The sequence below is a fragment of the Sus scrofa genome, chromosome 17, assembly GCF_054392235.1.
Source record: "Sus scrofa isolate SSC_HxYL_T2T_F1_AM1 chromosome 17, Sscrofa_HxYL_maternal_Yorkshire_Landrace_v2.0, whole genome shotgun sequence".
NCBI lineage: Eukaryota > Metazoa > Chordata > Mammalia > Artiodactyla > Suidae > Sus > Sus scrofa.
In genome coordinates, this window is record NC_139399.1 from 56304665 (window position 1) to 56321720 (window position 17056).

Sequence of the window (17056 nt, forward strand, 5' to 3'; positions counted from 1 at the left end):
TCTTTAACACCTACCCTGAGGATTGCCCAGGTCTGCTCTTCTGCTTAAAAACCTCCTGCAGTGTTCCTATCCTTCCAGAATGAGCCTAGACCCCTCAGGAGAGCACCCAGCTTCTTCCAGTCCCGAGGAGCCTCCAGATGACCCTTAGACATTACGCTCGCCTGTCACAGCAGACCACCTGCTTCCCCCAAACTCGCTCTCTTCTGGTTTCTGCCATCATTCCCTCCACTTTGTCCGGCTGACGAAGACCTACTCGTGCTTCAAGGCCCAGCTCCTTCAGTCACTCCCCTGTGTGGCCTTCCTAATTCTTACCTCAGGCAAAACGAACTGCGCCCTCATCCGCGCTCCTGTCCCAACCCCACTGACAGGTTTCTTTCTCTTGATGTTCAAAGTGTGGTCTGCACTCCAGCACCATCGACACTGTCTGGGCGCCTGCAGTAACGCAGCAACGCTCACTCCAGCCCAGACCCGCCGAATCAGAACCTGCCTTCTAACAAGATCCCCAGGTGCTTCACATGCACATTACAGTCTGAGAAGCAGAGTCTAGACCGGTGGTTCGCAGCTCTGGTGGTGCCTTGTCGATGCCCACTCCAGGGCGCCGCAAGCCTGTCTGGTGATTCTAACAAGTGGCCGGGGCTGGGAGCTGTTAGCTGAGGGCAGGGACCCAGCAAGTCTGCAGCTACTCCCGGGTCTCCTGCGCTGGCGGCACAGTGCCAGGCGCACCGGCCTGACTGCCTTTAAAAGAGAATAAAAACTCTTAATGACGGAGGACTAGCCATTGCCTAGAGCTCTGCAGGTCCCTGACCATAGTCATCGAGAGGGATGTAGAGGGCTCAGTGTTTCCAGACCGCTTGCCTCAGTTTTTGGAAATGAAACAGAAACTGAAGTAGTAAATACAGATGAATGAGAAGAAACTGTCTGCCTTCATGGGGCTGCCATGGTTGCAGCGGGGAGGGAGGGAGGGAGCGTGCTGAGCTGAGAGGCCCTGCGTTAGGACTGAAATCCCAGGCTGGTGACCCGACGCCTTCAATACCAACCACAACAACACAGCACTGTTCTTGCTGGAAAGTCAGGCCAAGCCTCTTGTTTTATAATAAGCGAAAGGAGGTCCAGGGAAGCTGGCCAGGCTACACCACCAGTCAGGCACAAAAGAAGGCGTAACCCCCCTCTTCTGGGTCAGCCCTCCCCCTGCAGCACAGGAAACCTGACTGCCCAGCTCTGCCCCCAGCACGAGCCTCTCTGACCTTAGGTCCTGATCTACATGAGGAGATTGGACTAGACGTTTGTGAAGCTCTTCCAACCTTGACCTTCTAGCGAGGCAGAGTAACAATGAGGTTAGGAGCTTGTGTTCTGCTGGGGGACAGGCCTGGATTTGGCTCCAGCTCTACGAATTTCCATTTCCTTATCTACAAAAGAGGGCTCGAATCAATATCACTCTATAAAGTTACTGTGAACACATGGGGTGGGATAATATACGTAAATCTTTTAACTTAATACCTGACACAGAGGAAGCAGCATTCCAACAGTGTGAACTTGAAGAAGTTGCAAAAACACTGTAGCCCTGTTTCCCCGGCATAAAAAAGCCCAATTTGCCAGGTTTTAGTATTCTGATGACAAAATGAGAGAATACCTGTGAAGGTAATTGGGGAAGAAAATCAACATACAATTATTATTATTATTACTTTTCTCCTAGAAGAAGCTTGGAGAGTTTCATAGTCAGTTCCAAAGCAGCGGCCGTACAATGCCTGGCACATAACAGGTGCTCAACAAATCTTTCCTAGTGACTCAGTTCAAACCAGTATGTCTGGATGCAACTAGAGATCATCATACTAAGTGAAGTAAATCAGAAATAGAAAGACAAAAAACATATGATATCACTTACATGTGGAATCTAAAATATAGCACAAATGAATCTATCTACAAAACAGAAACAGACCCCGAACAAGAAAAGACTTGCGGAGTTCCCGTCGTGGCGCAGTGGTCAATGAATCCGACTGGGAACCATGAGGTTGCGGGTTCGGTCCCTGCCCTTGCTCAGTGGGTTAATGATCTGGCGTTGCCATGAGCTGTGGTGTGGGGTGCAGACGCGGCTCAGGTCCCGTGTTGCTGTGGCTCTGGCGTAGGCCGGTGGCTACAGCTCTGATTCGACCCCTAGCCTGGGAACCTCCATATGCCTCGGGAGTGGCCCAAGAAATGGCAAAAAGACAAAAAAAAAAAAAAAAAAGACTTGCGGTTGCCAAAGGGGAGGCGGAAGGGAGAGGGATGGACTGGGACTTTGGGGGTAGCAGATGCAAACTAATTCAGTTAGAATGGGTACACAACATGGTCCTACTGTATAGCACAGGAAACCATATCCAACCTCCTGGAATAAACCATAATGGAAAGGAATATTTAAAAAAGGAAAAGAAAAAAAGAATGCATGTATGTGTATAACTAAGCCACTTTACTGTAGAAGAGACATTAGCACAACGTTGTAAATCAACTATGCTTTAACAAAAAAGAAAAAACAGTCTAATGGGTTTACAAACTCTGATGCTTAAGCAGCCAGACAGGTAAGTGAAAAAGCCAAGCAGCATCTATGTGGGAATTGCAGCAAGTTGCAAAGTGTCCCGTCCCCCCACCCACCCAGCACTTTGGAACACACCATGCAGCCTCTGCACACACTGCTTCCGGTTCTTCATTTTATCAGCCTGGTGCCCTGAACCTCATTTAACCTCATCACTTTGTGACCTGGTCTTGTCTTTCCAAGTACACAGTTAGCATTCAGAGGATGAGGGCCGGGAGTTACACTCCTCAGTCACCCTAAATGGCCTGGAACAGTGCTGGCCTCACTGTGGTGAGGATTTCACTCAACGAGCAATTGTTGCACAGAAAGGCCAGACTGTTAACTCAGGCCTTGTATGCCTAGCACCTTTGAGATGCTGCAGGCTGTGTATATTTTTCTACCCAGGACTAGAGTAGGGTTGGTACGGACTAGGCTGAGTTGGTGGGGACTGTGCTGAGCTATGGTGACTGCATCAAGAAACATTTGCCTTGCAGGTTTTTCCTTCCACTGCACCAAATACATATGTTCCTGAGCCCCTAGGCAGGTGGTACCAATGCATACAGACACACTGTCTCTGTATGGAACAAGACAGAATATTCAACATACTCGCAGGTGCCACTGTTTTCAAGAAGTTTAGCCCCATTTCTTGCACCACCAAAAGTTCCTGGCACCTCCTGGAGGCAGCAGAGGGTAACAGATGAATAGATGGGGGTCCTGGTCTTCAACTTGCCTCCTCCACTCACGAACTTTAGGAGGACCGCTGGCAGGCAGCGTAACGTTCAGAAGCTTCATGATGTACATCAGTAAAATGTAGACAACACTAATTACCTCAAAAGGCTTAAGGTGATTAAATGTCACCGGTATATAAAACTTCTAGCATTGCACACCCCCACATGTGGCTACTGAGCACTTGAAATATGGTTACCACAAGCTGAGATGGACTCTAAGAGTAAAACTCCTACCAGATTTCAAAGATTTAGTACACACACACAAATGTGGAATATCTCATTAGTATTTTTATATTGACTACATGTCAAAATAATATTATTTGGGAGTCTATTAGGTTAAGTAAAGTATATTACAAAAAGTAATTTCACCTGTTTTTTACTTTTTTAATGTGGCTACTAAAAAAAAAAAACCATTTTAAAATAACTAATTTTCTTTTCCTTTTTTTGTCTGCCCTAACACATATGGAGTTCCCAGGCTAGGGATGAGATCCTAGCCGCAGTTATGACCTGTGCTGCAGCAGCACGGGATCTTTAACCCACTGTGCCAGGCTGGGGATTGAACCCGTGTCCCAGCGTTCCAGGGACACCACCGATCCCATTGCACCACAGCAGGAACTCCTAATAATTTTTAAATTACACGTATTGATTGTATTTCTATTGGTCACCAATGGTCTAGCGCAGAGCCTAGCACGCTTTTTTTTTTTTTTTTTTTTTTTTGCTTTTCAGGGCAGTATATGGAAGTTCCAGGCTAGGGGTCAAATTGGAGCTGTAACTGCTGGCCTATGCCACAACCACTGCAACGCAGGATCCGAGCTGAGTATACGAGCTGAGTATATGACCTACACCACAGCTCATGGCAACACTGGATCCTTAACCCACTGAACAAGGCCAGGGATCAAACCTGAATCCTCATGGATCCTAGCTGGACTCTTTATAACGGCTAAGCCACAAAGGGAACTCCCTGACACACTTTTTGTGTAGGACCTCAGGGACATGACTCACACGAACACCCTGTTCCTCCTGCCAAAGCCAAGTTTTCCATTCATTTATTTAAAACATATTTACAGTGCCTGGCCCTGTGCAAGATGCTGGAAATACAAGAAGCAAAAGCAGATACTACCTTTTTCCCTGTGAACCTTATTATCTGGTGGAAATAGACAAGCCTATTTTCAGCCATTCAAGGGTTGTGAAGGAGAAGTATACAGGGTGATGAAAGTGGGGAATTCATTTGGTGAGGGAGTCGGGCGCCAGGGATGCCTCCTGAGGAAGTGATACTTGAGTGGAGATTTGAAAGATAAAGAGGAATTTACTGGAGTAAGCCAGGCAGGGAAGATATGCCCCGGAGTAGGAAGACCAAGGGTGAAGACCCTGAGTAGGGCTGGGGCTTGGTATGTAGAAGGAACACGAAAAGGTGAGGAGAGTATTGAGCAAGAGGGGTTGGTAGACTGAGACCAGGGAGGAGAGGTCGGTGGGTTCCCCTCTCCAAGGCTTGGGAGAGGATCCGGGGCTGGCCCTGCAAGAGGTGGAAGAGGCGTAGTTGTAAGCAGCGGAGCGTCCGGATCCGAGCCCTCCGGCCAAGGGGCAAGGCCCTTGCGGATCGGCCAGAGGGCATGTGGGCAGATCTGGTTAAGACGCGGCATCGGTCCGGGTAAGAGGCGAAAGAGGGCTGAACTGACGAGCAAGCAGCGGAGATACAAGTAGACGGACTGGGGTCTACCGAGCCGGGCCGGATAGACCGGGCGGGGTGAAGAGCCTTGTCTATTGAAGGGGGTGGCGACATCGAGAGGATCTGGGCGTCTGGCGCCCGGGGCCACCCAGCCCCAAACACTCTCTGGGCGCCTATCAAGCCCCTTCCCATTCGGTCCCTCTCCCGTCTCCTCCCTCACCGTCTCGTCGCACTCCGCGTTCCACCCACCCACCCTCCTCCTCCCCTACCCCTCGACCCCTACCCGGTCCAGCCCCCGCCCCTCGAGGCCTGGCCTGCCCTCTTCCCCACCCGTAGACCCTTCCCTGTCGGGGACCCAGTGCCCCTCAGGTCCGGGGGACCTAGCTGGGCCGCGACCCCTCTGGGGCCTGTCGTACCGGCGCGGTGCAGCCCAGGCCCGCCCTCTCCAGCCCCTCGGTCCCCTGGGCAGAAGCAGGCCGCAGCTCTCCGCCCGCTTCCCGGCCCAGCCTCTCCTCCCTGCGTCCCTCAGGCCAGGCCCCGCTCCGAGGGCGGGAATGCCCGAGCCCCCGGCGCGCCCCTCACTCACCAGAACGCCAACCTAGGCCCAGCTCCCGCAACCGGGTCTCACCGCCGCCGCCGCTCCTCCAGCCTCCGCCCGCCCCACCTTCCCGGGACCCCGCCCCGCGCAGGCCGACCCGGGCTCCTATTGCTCCGCTTCGCCGTCACGCTGAACTCTCCTCCTTCAACTGGGTTGATTGCCTGTCACTCAAAGGAGGGCGGGCCCAGATGCTGAGGGGAAAAGCCGGCGATCCCCGCCCAGCTAGCGGAGGCCTCTTAAAGACATAGGCCTCCTCTGCCGCCCCAGGCTATGGGTTCTGGAGGAATGGGATTTCTCCTCAAATTCAAGAGGCATTACCAGCCCCCCACCCCACCCAAACTTTTCTTTTGGCACTGCCTGGGTTCCTTGTGATAAATCAGAGCTTTTGAGGGCTCAGCTGTCCTCTGGTGGCACTAAGCCCTGTGCCCGGCGGGCATGTAACGCACTCATCAGTGGGATAACTGTGGCTTGAAGAACTGAGTGGGAAGTGACAGTCATGTCAGAGGCTGTGAGCAGCCGCGGCTGCTCACCACCGAGTTGGAGCTAATTATACCGGCACCCAGGGCTGACCGTGGGCGCTGAGCAGAGGCAGAGGGGTACAGCTCAGCTGTACTGTTGGTAGGGACCCGTGGGAGGTGGTATTCGTCACTGCACCTGCAGATCGGAACAAGGCCAGGCACTGCGCCAGGGCCTCGCGCTCGCTCGTGCTATCTCCATTTACACTCACAGCAACTCTGATGTAGGTATTACGCTGATCCTCTGATGGCAGACTTAGTGATGGGCTGAGCAAGATGCCAGCCTGTGCCTGTTTGATTCTAAAGTTTATGCTTTAACCTTTTTTTGGTCTCACAGATCCTTACAACCACAATGGATGGTGGGTATTTTGTTGCCTCTTTTACCGACCCTCAGCTGGAGAGGCTAAATAAGGAAACTCTTACCCAGCAAAGAAACTAAATGACAGCTCCCATTTAGATGGTGCTTCTGTCAGGAAAGCATCAGAAAAGCAGTTTTACATATGTTGTTTCATTTGATCCTCAAAATATCTTCGAAGTGAAGATGATTCTTATTAGTCCTATTTTACTGGTGAATACAGTGATGCTCAGGGAGGGTGAGGTTTAGGAATAGATAACATTGCCACTGCCCTTGCAGAAGTCATCAGTTTATTTTCCATAAATGACCATTGGAAATACTTTTGGCCATACAACCTCTGTCAAAACTATTCAGCTGTGCTGTTATAGCCTGAAAGCAGCCACAGACTATATGTAAGCCAATGCGTGTGGCTGGATTCCAATGCAACTTTATTTACAAAAATAGGCAGTGGCCTGTGGCTATAATTTGTCCACTCTTAGTCTACAGGGCTGTGGATACAAAAGTGTTTAATAGACTTTTGCTTTGTGGGATTCTCACAGCAACCTTGTTATTATTCACACTTTGTTTTTCTTTGTACAGCCTCATCTGTGGCACATGGAAGCTCCTGGTCTAGGGGCTGAATCGGAGCTGCAGCTGCCACAGCCACAGCAACACTGGATTCCAGCCACATCTGCAACTTACACTGGATCCTCGACCCACTGAGTGAGACCTGGGATCTAAGCTGCATCCTCACAGAGACAATGTTGAGTTCTTAACCTGCTGAGCCACAGTAGGAACTTCTAGTCATACTTTAAAATTTTTATTTTATTGTAAAACAAGGAATTTTACTTTACTGTTCAAAAAAATGTCTTTCTTTTCTTGCCTGTGCCCATGGCATATGAAAATTCCAGGGCCAGGGATTGAACTGGTGGCACAGCAGCAACCTGAATCACTACAGTGATAACTCGGGATCTTTAACCCACTGCGCCACCAGGAGAACTCCCATACTTTTAAAAATTATTATTAAGGTATTATTGTTGCTGATGATCATCCTCATCCTTTTACAAAGGAGGAGTCAAAAGCTTGCAAAGCTTAGGCTTTTTACTCGAGGTCAATTCAGGAACTTGAACTCAGGTCCAGCTTTCCTCACTCCCAATTTCATCTTCTGTCTACAAAAGTGGATTATGGGAAGGCATGAGCATTCCACCTTGGTCTAGCAGATCTTTTTCTTGCCCCATTGCAAGATAACAGGCCAAGTTCATTTTACCTTTCCCAGGCTCCAGTGGTAACTCCTGTAGTTCCCCTTTTTGGGAACGTTCTCCCACTCCTTCCTGCCTTCCCAATTACTGCAGCCCAGGAACACCTCCCTCCCTAAGCCCCCAGGGTGCTTCTACCCAGCACTTTTATTACTGAGAATAGCATCTGCTTGGAAACAGGCTCCACGTGGGCAGTGACTTACTTCTGTGGAGTCTGCTAGCGGCCCTCCAAAGCCCTTTCTCCTGGCCTTCCACACTCACATGGCTGCCTGGCTTAAGCTTCTCTTCCCAGCCTCACTTAAAGCTAAGATTGGCTGGGTGAGTTCTTGCCAGTGGAAGGGACGTGTGAAACTGCAGGCAAGGCCTTTAGTCAGTGGGCCCGCCTCCTCCCTGCTCTTTCTCACCGGCTGTGTCCAGCTTTGACCTTGGATAATGATGATGATGTGTGGGGGATGATGGCACCATCACATACAAAGTAAATGATCATAAAGCTACCTGTTGACTCAAGGTACTTTTAGGCCCCTTCATACTCTTACATGAAAGAGAAGTAATCTTTGTTCTTTAAGCCACTGATTTTTCTAGGGGGTGTGGGGGGTGGGTGGGTATCTGTTTGTCAGAGCTAGCCCTGCACTGACACAACCCTGAGTGAAAGCTTCCTTAAATTTTGTGCCCTGGGTATCTCACTTGCCCCACCCTAGTCCTGGCCCTGCTCAGTACCCATTTATCCAAGGAGTGAATCATTCACTTTAGCTTTAAATACTTTGTCTCCCTCCTGCCCCTTGATTTGCCAGTGCAAGTTCTTTAATTGCAAGTCTTGGGAACCAACTCTGGCTAATTTTAGCAGAAAAGGAGCTTATTGGCAGGCTAGCGGCTAATTCACAGAGGGGCAGGAAGCTAGAGGACTAGGCTTAGAGAAGGATGGAGCCTAGAGATGCTTTGGGTGTTTAGGTAGCCAAAATGAATTAGTCCTATCTTCTTTTCCCTTTTTTTGATCAGCTCTTTCTTTGATCAGAGTCAAGATGCCTGGTGCAAAAGTCCAGTTGGCTGAGCCTGCATACCATGCCCTCCCCTAGCCAAGGAAGGCAGGAACCCTTACGGACAGCTCCACCAAGACTGCACACAAAGCAAGAATTTCAGATCCCTCCACCTCCAACTCCCAGCTGCTACCCCTGGGCAACAGAGGACAGGTGCCCTGTTTACAGGCTGGGATCAAGTCGAAGAAGTACATGAAGCTGAATGTCATCCTCATACAAAGCCAACACAGTGTCTGGCACATGGTAAAGCGTAATAGTTACCATCCCTGGGCCTTGTCATTATACGGAGCTCTTTGTTATTGTTGGGCTGCACCCCACAGGCCCCCAAGACTGAAGAAAGAGCCTGGAGACAGTAACAGAGACATCAATGGCTTATTGGACAGAGGATCTTACACGAAGGGTCCTGGAGCAACACCTTTCCAAATACAGCAAGCAGTGGGCAGGACATGGCACTCTGCTACCCAGGGGTGGGAGGACCATTTACAGGGGGAAATGACATCAGGTGGGCCCATCAGTTACCAGGAACTAGTTAATCCCCATAATTAAGAGGACTGGATAGTCCTGTGAGTGAAACAGGGCCTGGTAGAGCAAGGGATATACAGAGAGCAAGAGAACATCCATATTGAATGGCCTAACCATACGGTTACTTACCGGCTACATGTTCTTGTGCAACTTACTAAATCTCTCCGAGCCTCAGTCTCATCTGTACAATGGGGATAATAACAGGACCGACCTGAGATTGTTGTGAGAGTTCAATGAGATATAGTAAATGTCCAACACCTAGCATGGTGCCAGGCACATCATTCAATACATTGTATATAGTTTTAAAAATCATAGTAGGCCTTCAATAAGTCTTTATTGCCTTTGTTTTCAGTTCCTCTAAAATCGCATCTGAAACTGGAGCATATCGAAACACTCCTCTCAGTTCTCTAATTCTTTGACCTTCCACATCTGTCATCCCCTTGGTGGCCTCACGTCCCTCCTTAGCCGGCTCACCACCTTTCCCTGAACTTCATGATCATCTCTCCTTGGTGTGTGTCGTCCCCCGCCCCTCCGGCCCCCATGCTCCCTTCTCTTTCCATCTGCTCACCTGGAGACTCCCAACTCTGCTTCAACCTAAATCGCTACCTGCCACCCCTGTGCCCAGTAATTGACTGGGACCAGAGAAAGATACAGACCCTTTGGGGCTCAAGCAGGTCCTCCCCAGCATGGGGAAATCCTTCACCACCCATTTCCCTGGCCAACTCACTCTCACTCACCCAGAGGCTACCCTGAATCTTCTCCTCTCCTCCGCCTCAACTCCTCACTCTTGGTTAATGATTTTATCATCTCTCTGACAAAGAAAGAAAAAGAAAGAGAGAGAGAGAAAGAGGAGTTCCTGTCATGGTGCAGAGGAAACGAATCCAGCTAGGAACCATGAGGTGGTGAGTTCGATCCCTGGCCTCGCTCAGTGGGTTGACAATCCGGAGTTGCTGTGTGTAAGTGGCAGATGTGGCTCGGATCTGGTGTGGCTGTGGCTGTAGCTCCGATTAGAGCCCTAGCCTGGGAACCTCCATATGCCGTGGGTGCAGCCTCAAAAAAAAAAGCAAAAAATTTTTTAAAAAAGAGAGAGAGGAAAGAAAGAAGAACGAGAAAAAGAAAGAAAGAAAGAAAGAAAGAAAGAAAGAAAGAAAGAAAGAAAGAAAGAAGGGAAAGAGGGAAAGAAAGAAAGAAAGAAGGGAAAGAGGGAAAGAAAGGACACAATCTCATCTTCTCATTTGCAAATCCACCCATCTACCTGCATGGGTGCCTGAGTGCTCTGCATCCCCTCCTGCTATAAACGCACCCTCTCTGATCCTTCATGAGGGTGATCCTGTGGGTGCAGGAGTATTTCATCTCTTCTCATCTACTCAGAATTTTGCTTCTGCTGTTATCCCCTCTCCCCTGCAAATCCATGTTTTGGTTATTCCCATCAGCATCCACCCATGCTGTGCTGTGGTCCAGAGTGCAGGGGCCCTAGGCAAAAGCTTCACCATCCATAAGACCTTAGCCGACCTGGCACTTGGCTCTTTCCACCTTCCCTTTAGCTCACTCCACTTGGGCCTTACAGGTCTGACTTCTCCTTCCTGGAACGCAGTGTCTTCCCTCCTCTGTGCTTTTGCACTTGCTGTTCCCGCTCTTGGAATGCTCTTCTCCCGATCATCACGTGGCCTACTTCTTCATCGTATTCAGACTGTGCTCTAACACCTCCTCAGGCGAGTCTTCCCTGACCACCCTATCTTCTCTAATCCAGCCCCTCCAACCCCACTCTGTGTCCGTATCCTGCTCCGATCGCCTTCTTAGCGCTTGCTGCCATGTTACTGTTTTGTTTTCTGACTTCCACATTAGCTGCAGGCTCTAACAGCAGGGATGCTGACTTGTTTCTGGCTGTATCGGGGATATGTTAGGTAGAGCATATCTGGCACATAGTACGTGGTCAGTATCATATTACTGCATCATCAAATAAGCAAATACAAAGAAATCACGGGCAACTAGAGCGTCTCTATGAACCTGACTCACACCATGTTTGAACTTTCGTAAATACTCATAAGTTAAGCATGTCCCTTTTCGCCAACGATTATTGTTGAGGAGTTCCCACTGTGGCTCAGCGGGTTAAGGACCTGACATTTTCTCTGTGAGGATGCACGTTTGATCCCTGGCCTCACTCAGTGGGTTAAGGGTCCGGTGTTGCCACAAGCTCCGGTGTAGGTTGCAGATGCAGTTTGGATCCAGCATTGCCGTGGCTGTGGCATAGTCCCCAGCTGCAGCTCTGATTCTATCCCTAGCCCAGAAATTTCCATATGCTGTAGGTGTGGCCACCCCCCCCCACAATTATTGTCGAAATACAATTCCTGCCACCATATCAGAAAATCTAAAACCTATGTTTATCTGCTAAAAGAAATAGCACCAGCATTTATTATAGATCTACTATGCACAAAGACTTCATATTGGGGATTTTTATATTCATGATCTCATTTAAACCTGCCAAGTTTCTATGGAGCACTAGCGTACCCACTTTAAGAAGAGGAAGACTGAGGAGAAAGGAAACTTGCCACACAGCCTGTCTGGCACTCAGGTCAGTCTGACTTCAAAGAACATGACCTTCTCTTCATACGAGCCACTGAAAACAATAGACCGGGGCATTTCACTCTTTATTTTCAAACGCTTATTAGGCCTGGATACATTTGAGATTTTGTGCCGAGGTCTTTACATGATTTATCTCGTTCAATCCTCACATTTCAAGGAGGTACTTACTCTTATTACCTTTATTACACAGATGAAGAAACCGAGGCACAGAGAGGTGGAGACATTTGCCCAGGGTTATTGGTGGGGTGGTGAAGCCAAAATTCAAATCCAGATCTGTCTAACTTCAAGGCCTGGGTGTTTTCTGCAACACTGCGCTGTCTCCCTTAAGACAATCCTCTGCCTCAGAAAAAGAAAGATGACTAAACAGGCGAATAAAGCATCATTAAGAAAATTCATGGTGACTTGGTTCTTTGAGTGGGAAGCAAAGGGCAGGAGGCAGACAGCCAGTCTGGCCTTAGCTCTTGCAGGTTGGGGGTTCACATAACTCACCATAACCTAATTTGTGAAGATCTTTCTTCCAGGAACTGGGGCTTATCTTGTACAGTGTGTGAGTGGAAGAGGGGCAGTGGGTAGGAGGTGGACCCCAGGGTGAGCAGTTACTTGTCAACCCCAGTAGGGACCTAGTCCTGCCGCTTGTGTGAGACCAGCGCCCTCTGCTGGCATAGGAAATCATTTTCCAAAATCTATAGCTGTGTGTGTGTGTGTGTGTGTGTGTGTGTGTGTATGTGTGTGTAAATCATTTTTTGAACATCTATAGCTCTGTGTGTGTCTGTTGGGGCAGAAGGGCATCAGGGGAACGTATTCAGTGAATGTCTAGCACACCCAGTAAATAAAAATAATAGCTACCTCTACCACTTACCAATATAACATTAGGGTAGGGACAGACACTGTTTTAAAGATTTTGCATTCATTTTATTTACTCCTTGGGACTTTTACACACTGCATCTAATTGAACCTTCACCCCAACCCTCTGAAGTCAGAATTATTATTATTATTATTACCCCCATTTTTCAGAAGAAGAGCCTGAAGCACAGAGAGGTGAAGACATTTGCTATGTGGCTATCAAGTCGAGGATCTGGGACTTGACAAATGGATTCTAACCTCAGCATCCTTTGTGCTCTGGAAACCACTAAATGGCCATTCCTCATGCCCAGAGCGCCCCCTGGTAAGTCCCCTGTAAACAGCTTCCCTGAGAGCCGATACACAGCAATGGCTCAGTCATTTCTTAGAGAATGGTAAGCATGCTAGGATTTGGTGGTGAGTCTGCTGCTTCTGGACTCTGGTGGGGGTGGGGAGGCTGTAGATCCCTCCCCGGGATGGTCTTAACAGCCCACTGCATCCTTGTGAACCGGAGATAAGCCCCAAGCCAGCGCTAAGCTAGGGCCCCCCTGGATCTGCTTCTCCAGCGGGAAGATCTTGGTTACAACAGAACCAGAGAATCCTCAGCAATAATGTGAAATATTTAGCAACCAGTGAGGCATGAATACGGACTGATCAGAACAGACAGCTCCTGGAGAAGATTCCTAGAGGATTGCTCTGCCCCTGCCCCCATCCCATATGGCCAGCACGCTTTAACCCTTTAGTTACCGGAATGTGGGGAGGTGAAGGGGTTATGGAAGGAGAGGCCAGGGCTGCTGGAGAAGTGGGGTTTGAGGCTTCTATTATTTACCAATGAATGTGGGAGAACGTCACCACTTTAATGACGGACATGGCCATGCAGGCTGAACACTGCCATCTTTACTGCGGGTCCTCGGGCACTTTGCTCGGCTTCTCTGAAACGCATGAACCTTATGTGTAAAATAGGGGTAACAGCAGCAACTGACCCATGGGGCTGCTGAGGGGGTTATATGAGGAAAAACCAAGCAAAAATCTTGCCTACAGCTCTGAGCGGGCATTCAGCCAATGGGGTGGTTGTTATCGGCCAAACGTGTGTGTGTGTGTGTGTGTGTGTGTGTGTGTGTGTGTGTGTCGCTGTTGGGTGTGGGGAGAGTGACCCAGGGCCCCTTTGTCTCCCCATCCCTCACCTTCATCCTTGGAACTGTAAGCCCAGCCCAGCCCTGGGTATGGGGTGGGTGTTCCTTTACTGGTCCATGCTCTCTTTGCCACTGTAGTCACTGCCATGACTGCTACTGAATTGGCCTGGTTTGTCTGGAGCAGGTGCCCATTTGTTGAGATGCCAAGATGGCCACAATAGAAGAAATGAAGATCCACTCTTGCCGAGGGCCTGGCCTTGAACATCTGGCCGGGGAGGAGACCACATGGAAGGGCTTCTGTTTATTGTAGGAAGACTCCCCTGTTTATCTCTTCCTTCCACAAATAGTTGAGCCTGGTGCACACCAGACACTGGTTACATAATGGTGAGCAAAACTGACATGTCCCTGCCCTCAGAGCATTCGCAGCCCTGCAGGGGAGAGAGCAGACAAACAAGCAAATTAACTAATTAGCTAACTAACTAAATAGAATGTGTTATTATAAACAGGGATGGATGTTCTGGGAGAATGACTGGCCTCACTGCTCCACATTTCAGCAACTAAAGCAGGAGGCTTGCACGGTCAGGGAAGTCCTCTCTGAGGAGGTGATGATTATACTGAGATTTGATGGATGAATAGGAGTTTTCCAGGTGAATGGTGAAGGGGAGAATGTTCCAGGCAGAAGAGACAGAGAGGAGAGACCTTGACTTGAACCGGGTTCTTAGATTATAAAATAAAGGGGAGAGGAGGGCAGAGAAAAGCCAGCGTATGCAGGTCCTGTCAGCTCCGTGGTCAAGAGTTTCAGTTCTGCTTGATGTGCAATGCGAATCCATGAGAGGGGTGGAGGCAGGGGCATGACAAGGTCTGATTTGAGTTTTGCAAAGAGATCTCTTGGGTGTTGTGATCAGACTGTGTTGAGAACGGCTGGTCGAATTCAAAGACGGAGGCAGGAGGACCAAAAGAGATGTGAATATTAAAAAGCCTGCACATTCCTAAGAAAAGACTGATTTTTCTATAGTCCTAGTAATAAATAACCACCAGAATTGGTCTAAAACCTAACAGAGCAACTCACCTCACTGACCCTACCTCTAGAACCAACCAAGCAGCGAAAGTATGTGCTTTGAAAACCAGCCAGTATGCGGCAGATTCACTGCAATGAACATGCATCTGAGGCTGGCATCGCTCCATTCCTGCTTTTGGAGTCAACTGGATCCCAAAGCAAGCTTCTCCCCAAACCTATAGGGGAGCCATTTGCTTTGCTCATAAGACTATGCTGACCAGCCCAGCGCTCCTGCACATAAAGAAGCTACAAACTCAGCTGGCTGCCGTACTGAGTGGTGGTCTTACCCTCCAGCAGACCTCTTTACCGTCACCTGGGCTAAGGATGATGATGCTTTGTCCCCTTGTCACTGCTGAGGATGTCCTGCTGGGGCTCCTGCTGCTGGTTCTCATGGTCGGTCCAGGCTTCAGTGGTTGACCCACCCTTTTTTGATGTTCAACCTCTTTCTTTGGAGATTTTTGTCTTCATTTCAGCGCATAGTCACATCTTGGCCTGTGCGGGGGGGGGGGGGTGCACCCCTCGAGGGGATGTGTGGGTCAGGATCTAGTCAGGAGTTAGAAACCACACCTGTTCTTTGAAAGACATAAATCAATAGAAAGAATTGTTAACTAGGTGAAAGTTGTTAAGTTGGTATCTAAAAAAGGATCAAAAGAACTCTTAAGTTCTCGGGGGAGGTAGTGACTTCAGGAAACATCTACCACCACTAAGGCTCAGGGAACAAAGGAGAGACATTGGTATTAAAAAACTTAGAAGTGGTTTCTGAAACCTCTGAGGAGGGGCCCCCCGGTCAGCTGTCTGAGCTCAGAGGAGGGGCTGTGAGGGTGGGACGCGTGGGTTTGAGGGTTGGTGTCCAGCCAGGGCTGGTTTCTGCAGGGGCATAAGAAGGCTTCTGCAAGTGTTGAAGAGAGAGCTAACTGGATTCAACTGGAGTTACAGGAGGCACAGCCACTGCCAAGGTGGATGAGTGATGCTGGGTGACGGTCACAGGAATTCCACACAGGAATTCCAAAAGAACAAGTCCTTTTTCTCTTCTAGGCTTGGAGCTCCTGCCAGCACCCTCCCTCCAGAACAGAGACTGGAAGGGGGCTGCTGGCAAAGCTGCAGTGCAATCCTCAGAATCCCAGCGCCAGCATCACAAAGCAGAGAGAGGACAGGTGGGTTTGGAGCTGAGATGAAAGCTTAATAACTGAGTAGATGACATTCTAGGTCTCCATTTCCAGCCCATGTTTTGGTGTGCCTTATTTACGTGGCAGAGAGCAGCCTTATTTCTAAGATTTGGGGACGTCACCTCAGGCTTCTCTCCAGTGGCTTCCTCTCTGGTGGTGGGCACAAATGCAAACATGATTAGCTGATCCCCAGCAAAGTGCGCCTCCAGTGAACGAAGGGACAGAGGAAGTGGTAGAATGTGGTGCGCGTCCAGCCCCGGTGGTTCTAATCCTTGGATGTGGCCACAGTGCCTTTGCACTGGCCTTGAAGGATGAGGGATGAGTGGCATCCCAAGAGATTTGACAAAAGAGGCTGTCACTCCACTTCAAGAAGAAGACTCTGAGGGTCAGAGCATTCCATCACGGAGTCAGAAGCAACTCCATCGGTCTGACTGCCGATCCCAGATGCCTAAACCACTGCCTTGTCACTAGAGCTTGTAATTTCTTCAGGTTTATCATCCTATCAAACGAGGATAATGACAACTGCCTTTCAGGGTGGTGGTGAGGGTTAAATAGCTTCATATATTAAATAAAAACATAAAGCCACTCTGGGAGAGAGATGCTGGGCAGATTCCCACTCCCACTCACCATCCTGCCAATGTGTCCCAGGAAAGTCATAAAGCAGTCTGTGTAGTGGATCTGGGGGTGAGAGAGGTGATGGTGTTCTCACTTGGCTGAAACCAAGCATGCAAAATCCTTGAATGTCATTGTCTCAGCGAATAGTAATAATAGGGATAATGATAATAATGGCAATATGCTCCCATTTAACGAGCACCTACTACGTACATGCCAGGTATTTTACATTTATTATCCTGCTTTGTCTATTCATCAAATGGGTATTTAGCTCACTACGTGCCAGGTATCATGTTATTTTAACGCTAATCATCACAATGAAACTGAGTGGTAGATATTATTATTCCCGCTTAAAAGATGATGAAACTGAGTTAAGAGAGCAAATAGATCCAAACTACATAAAAAGCATCATTACTATTTTGGTCGCATGAAAGAGCCTATTATATCACTTTTTAAAAAGTTCCCCA

At 49.0% G+C, this 17056-nt stretch overlaps 1 protein-coding gene and 1 long non-coding RNA gene across 18 annotated transcripts in view; one reads left to right on the forward strand and one right to left on the reverse strand.

Annotated features, from left to right (window-relative positions):
• The window catches only part of ELMO2 (engulfment and cell motility 2), a 40968-nt gene extending 35361 nt beyond the window's left edge, over nucleotides 1–5607 (reverse strand). For 7 of the 17 annotated variants that reach the window (XR_014832461.1, XR_014832460.1, XR_014832462.1 and 4 more), the window contains exon 1: nucleotides 5526–5607. The gene's annotated coding sequence lies outside the window, so the exon portion shown is untranslated. Of the gene's footprint in view, nucleotides 1–1244; nucleotides 1407–1497; nucleotides 1631–5525 lie in introns of all 17 variants that reach the window. The other 10 variants (XR_014832463.1, XM_021078303.2, XM_085004080.1 and 7 more) reach the window with 2 other exon arrangements.
• A 150-nt stretch (nucleotides 5608–5757) lies between these two features.
• Nucleotides 5758–15264, forward strand: LOC146395339 (uncharacterized). Its single transcript, XR_014832478.1, has 4 exons — nucleotides 5758–6276; nucleotides 8655–11770; nucleotides 12796–12946; nucleotides 13939–15264. It is a non-coding gene; the product is annotated as an uncharacterized LOC146395339 (long non-coding RNA).
• The last annotated feature ends 1792 nt before the right edge of the window (nucleotides 15265–17056 follow it).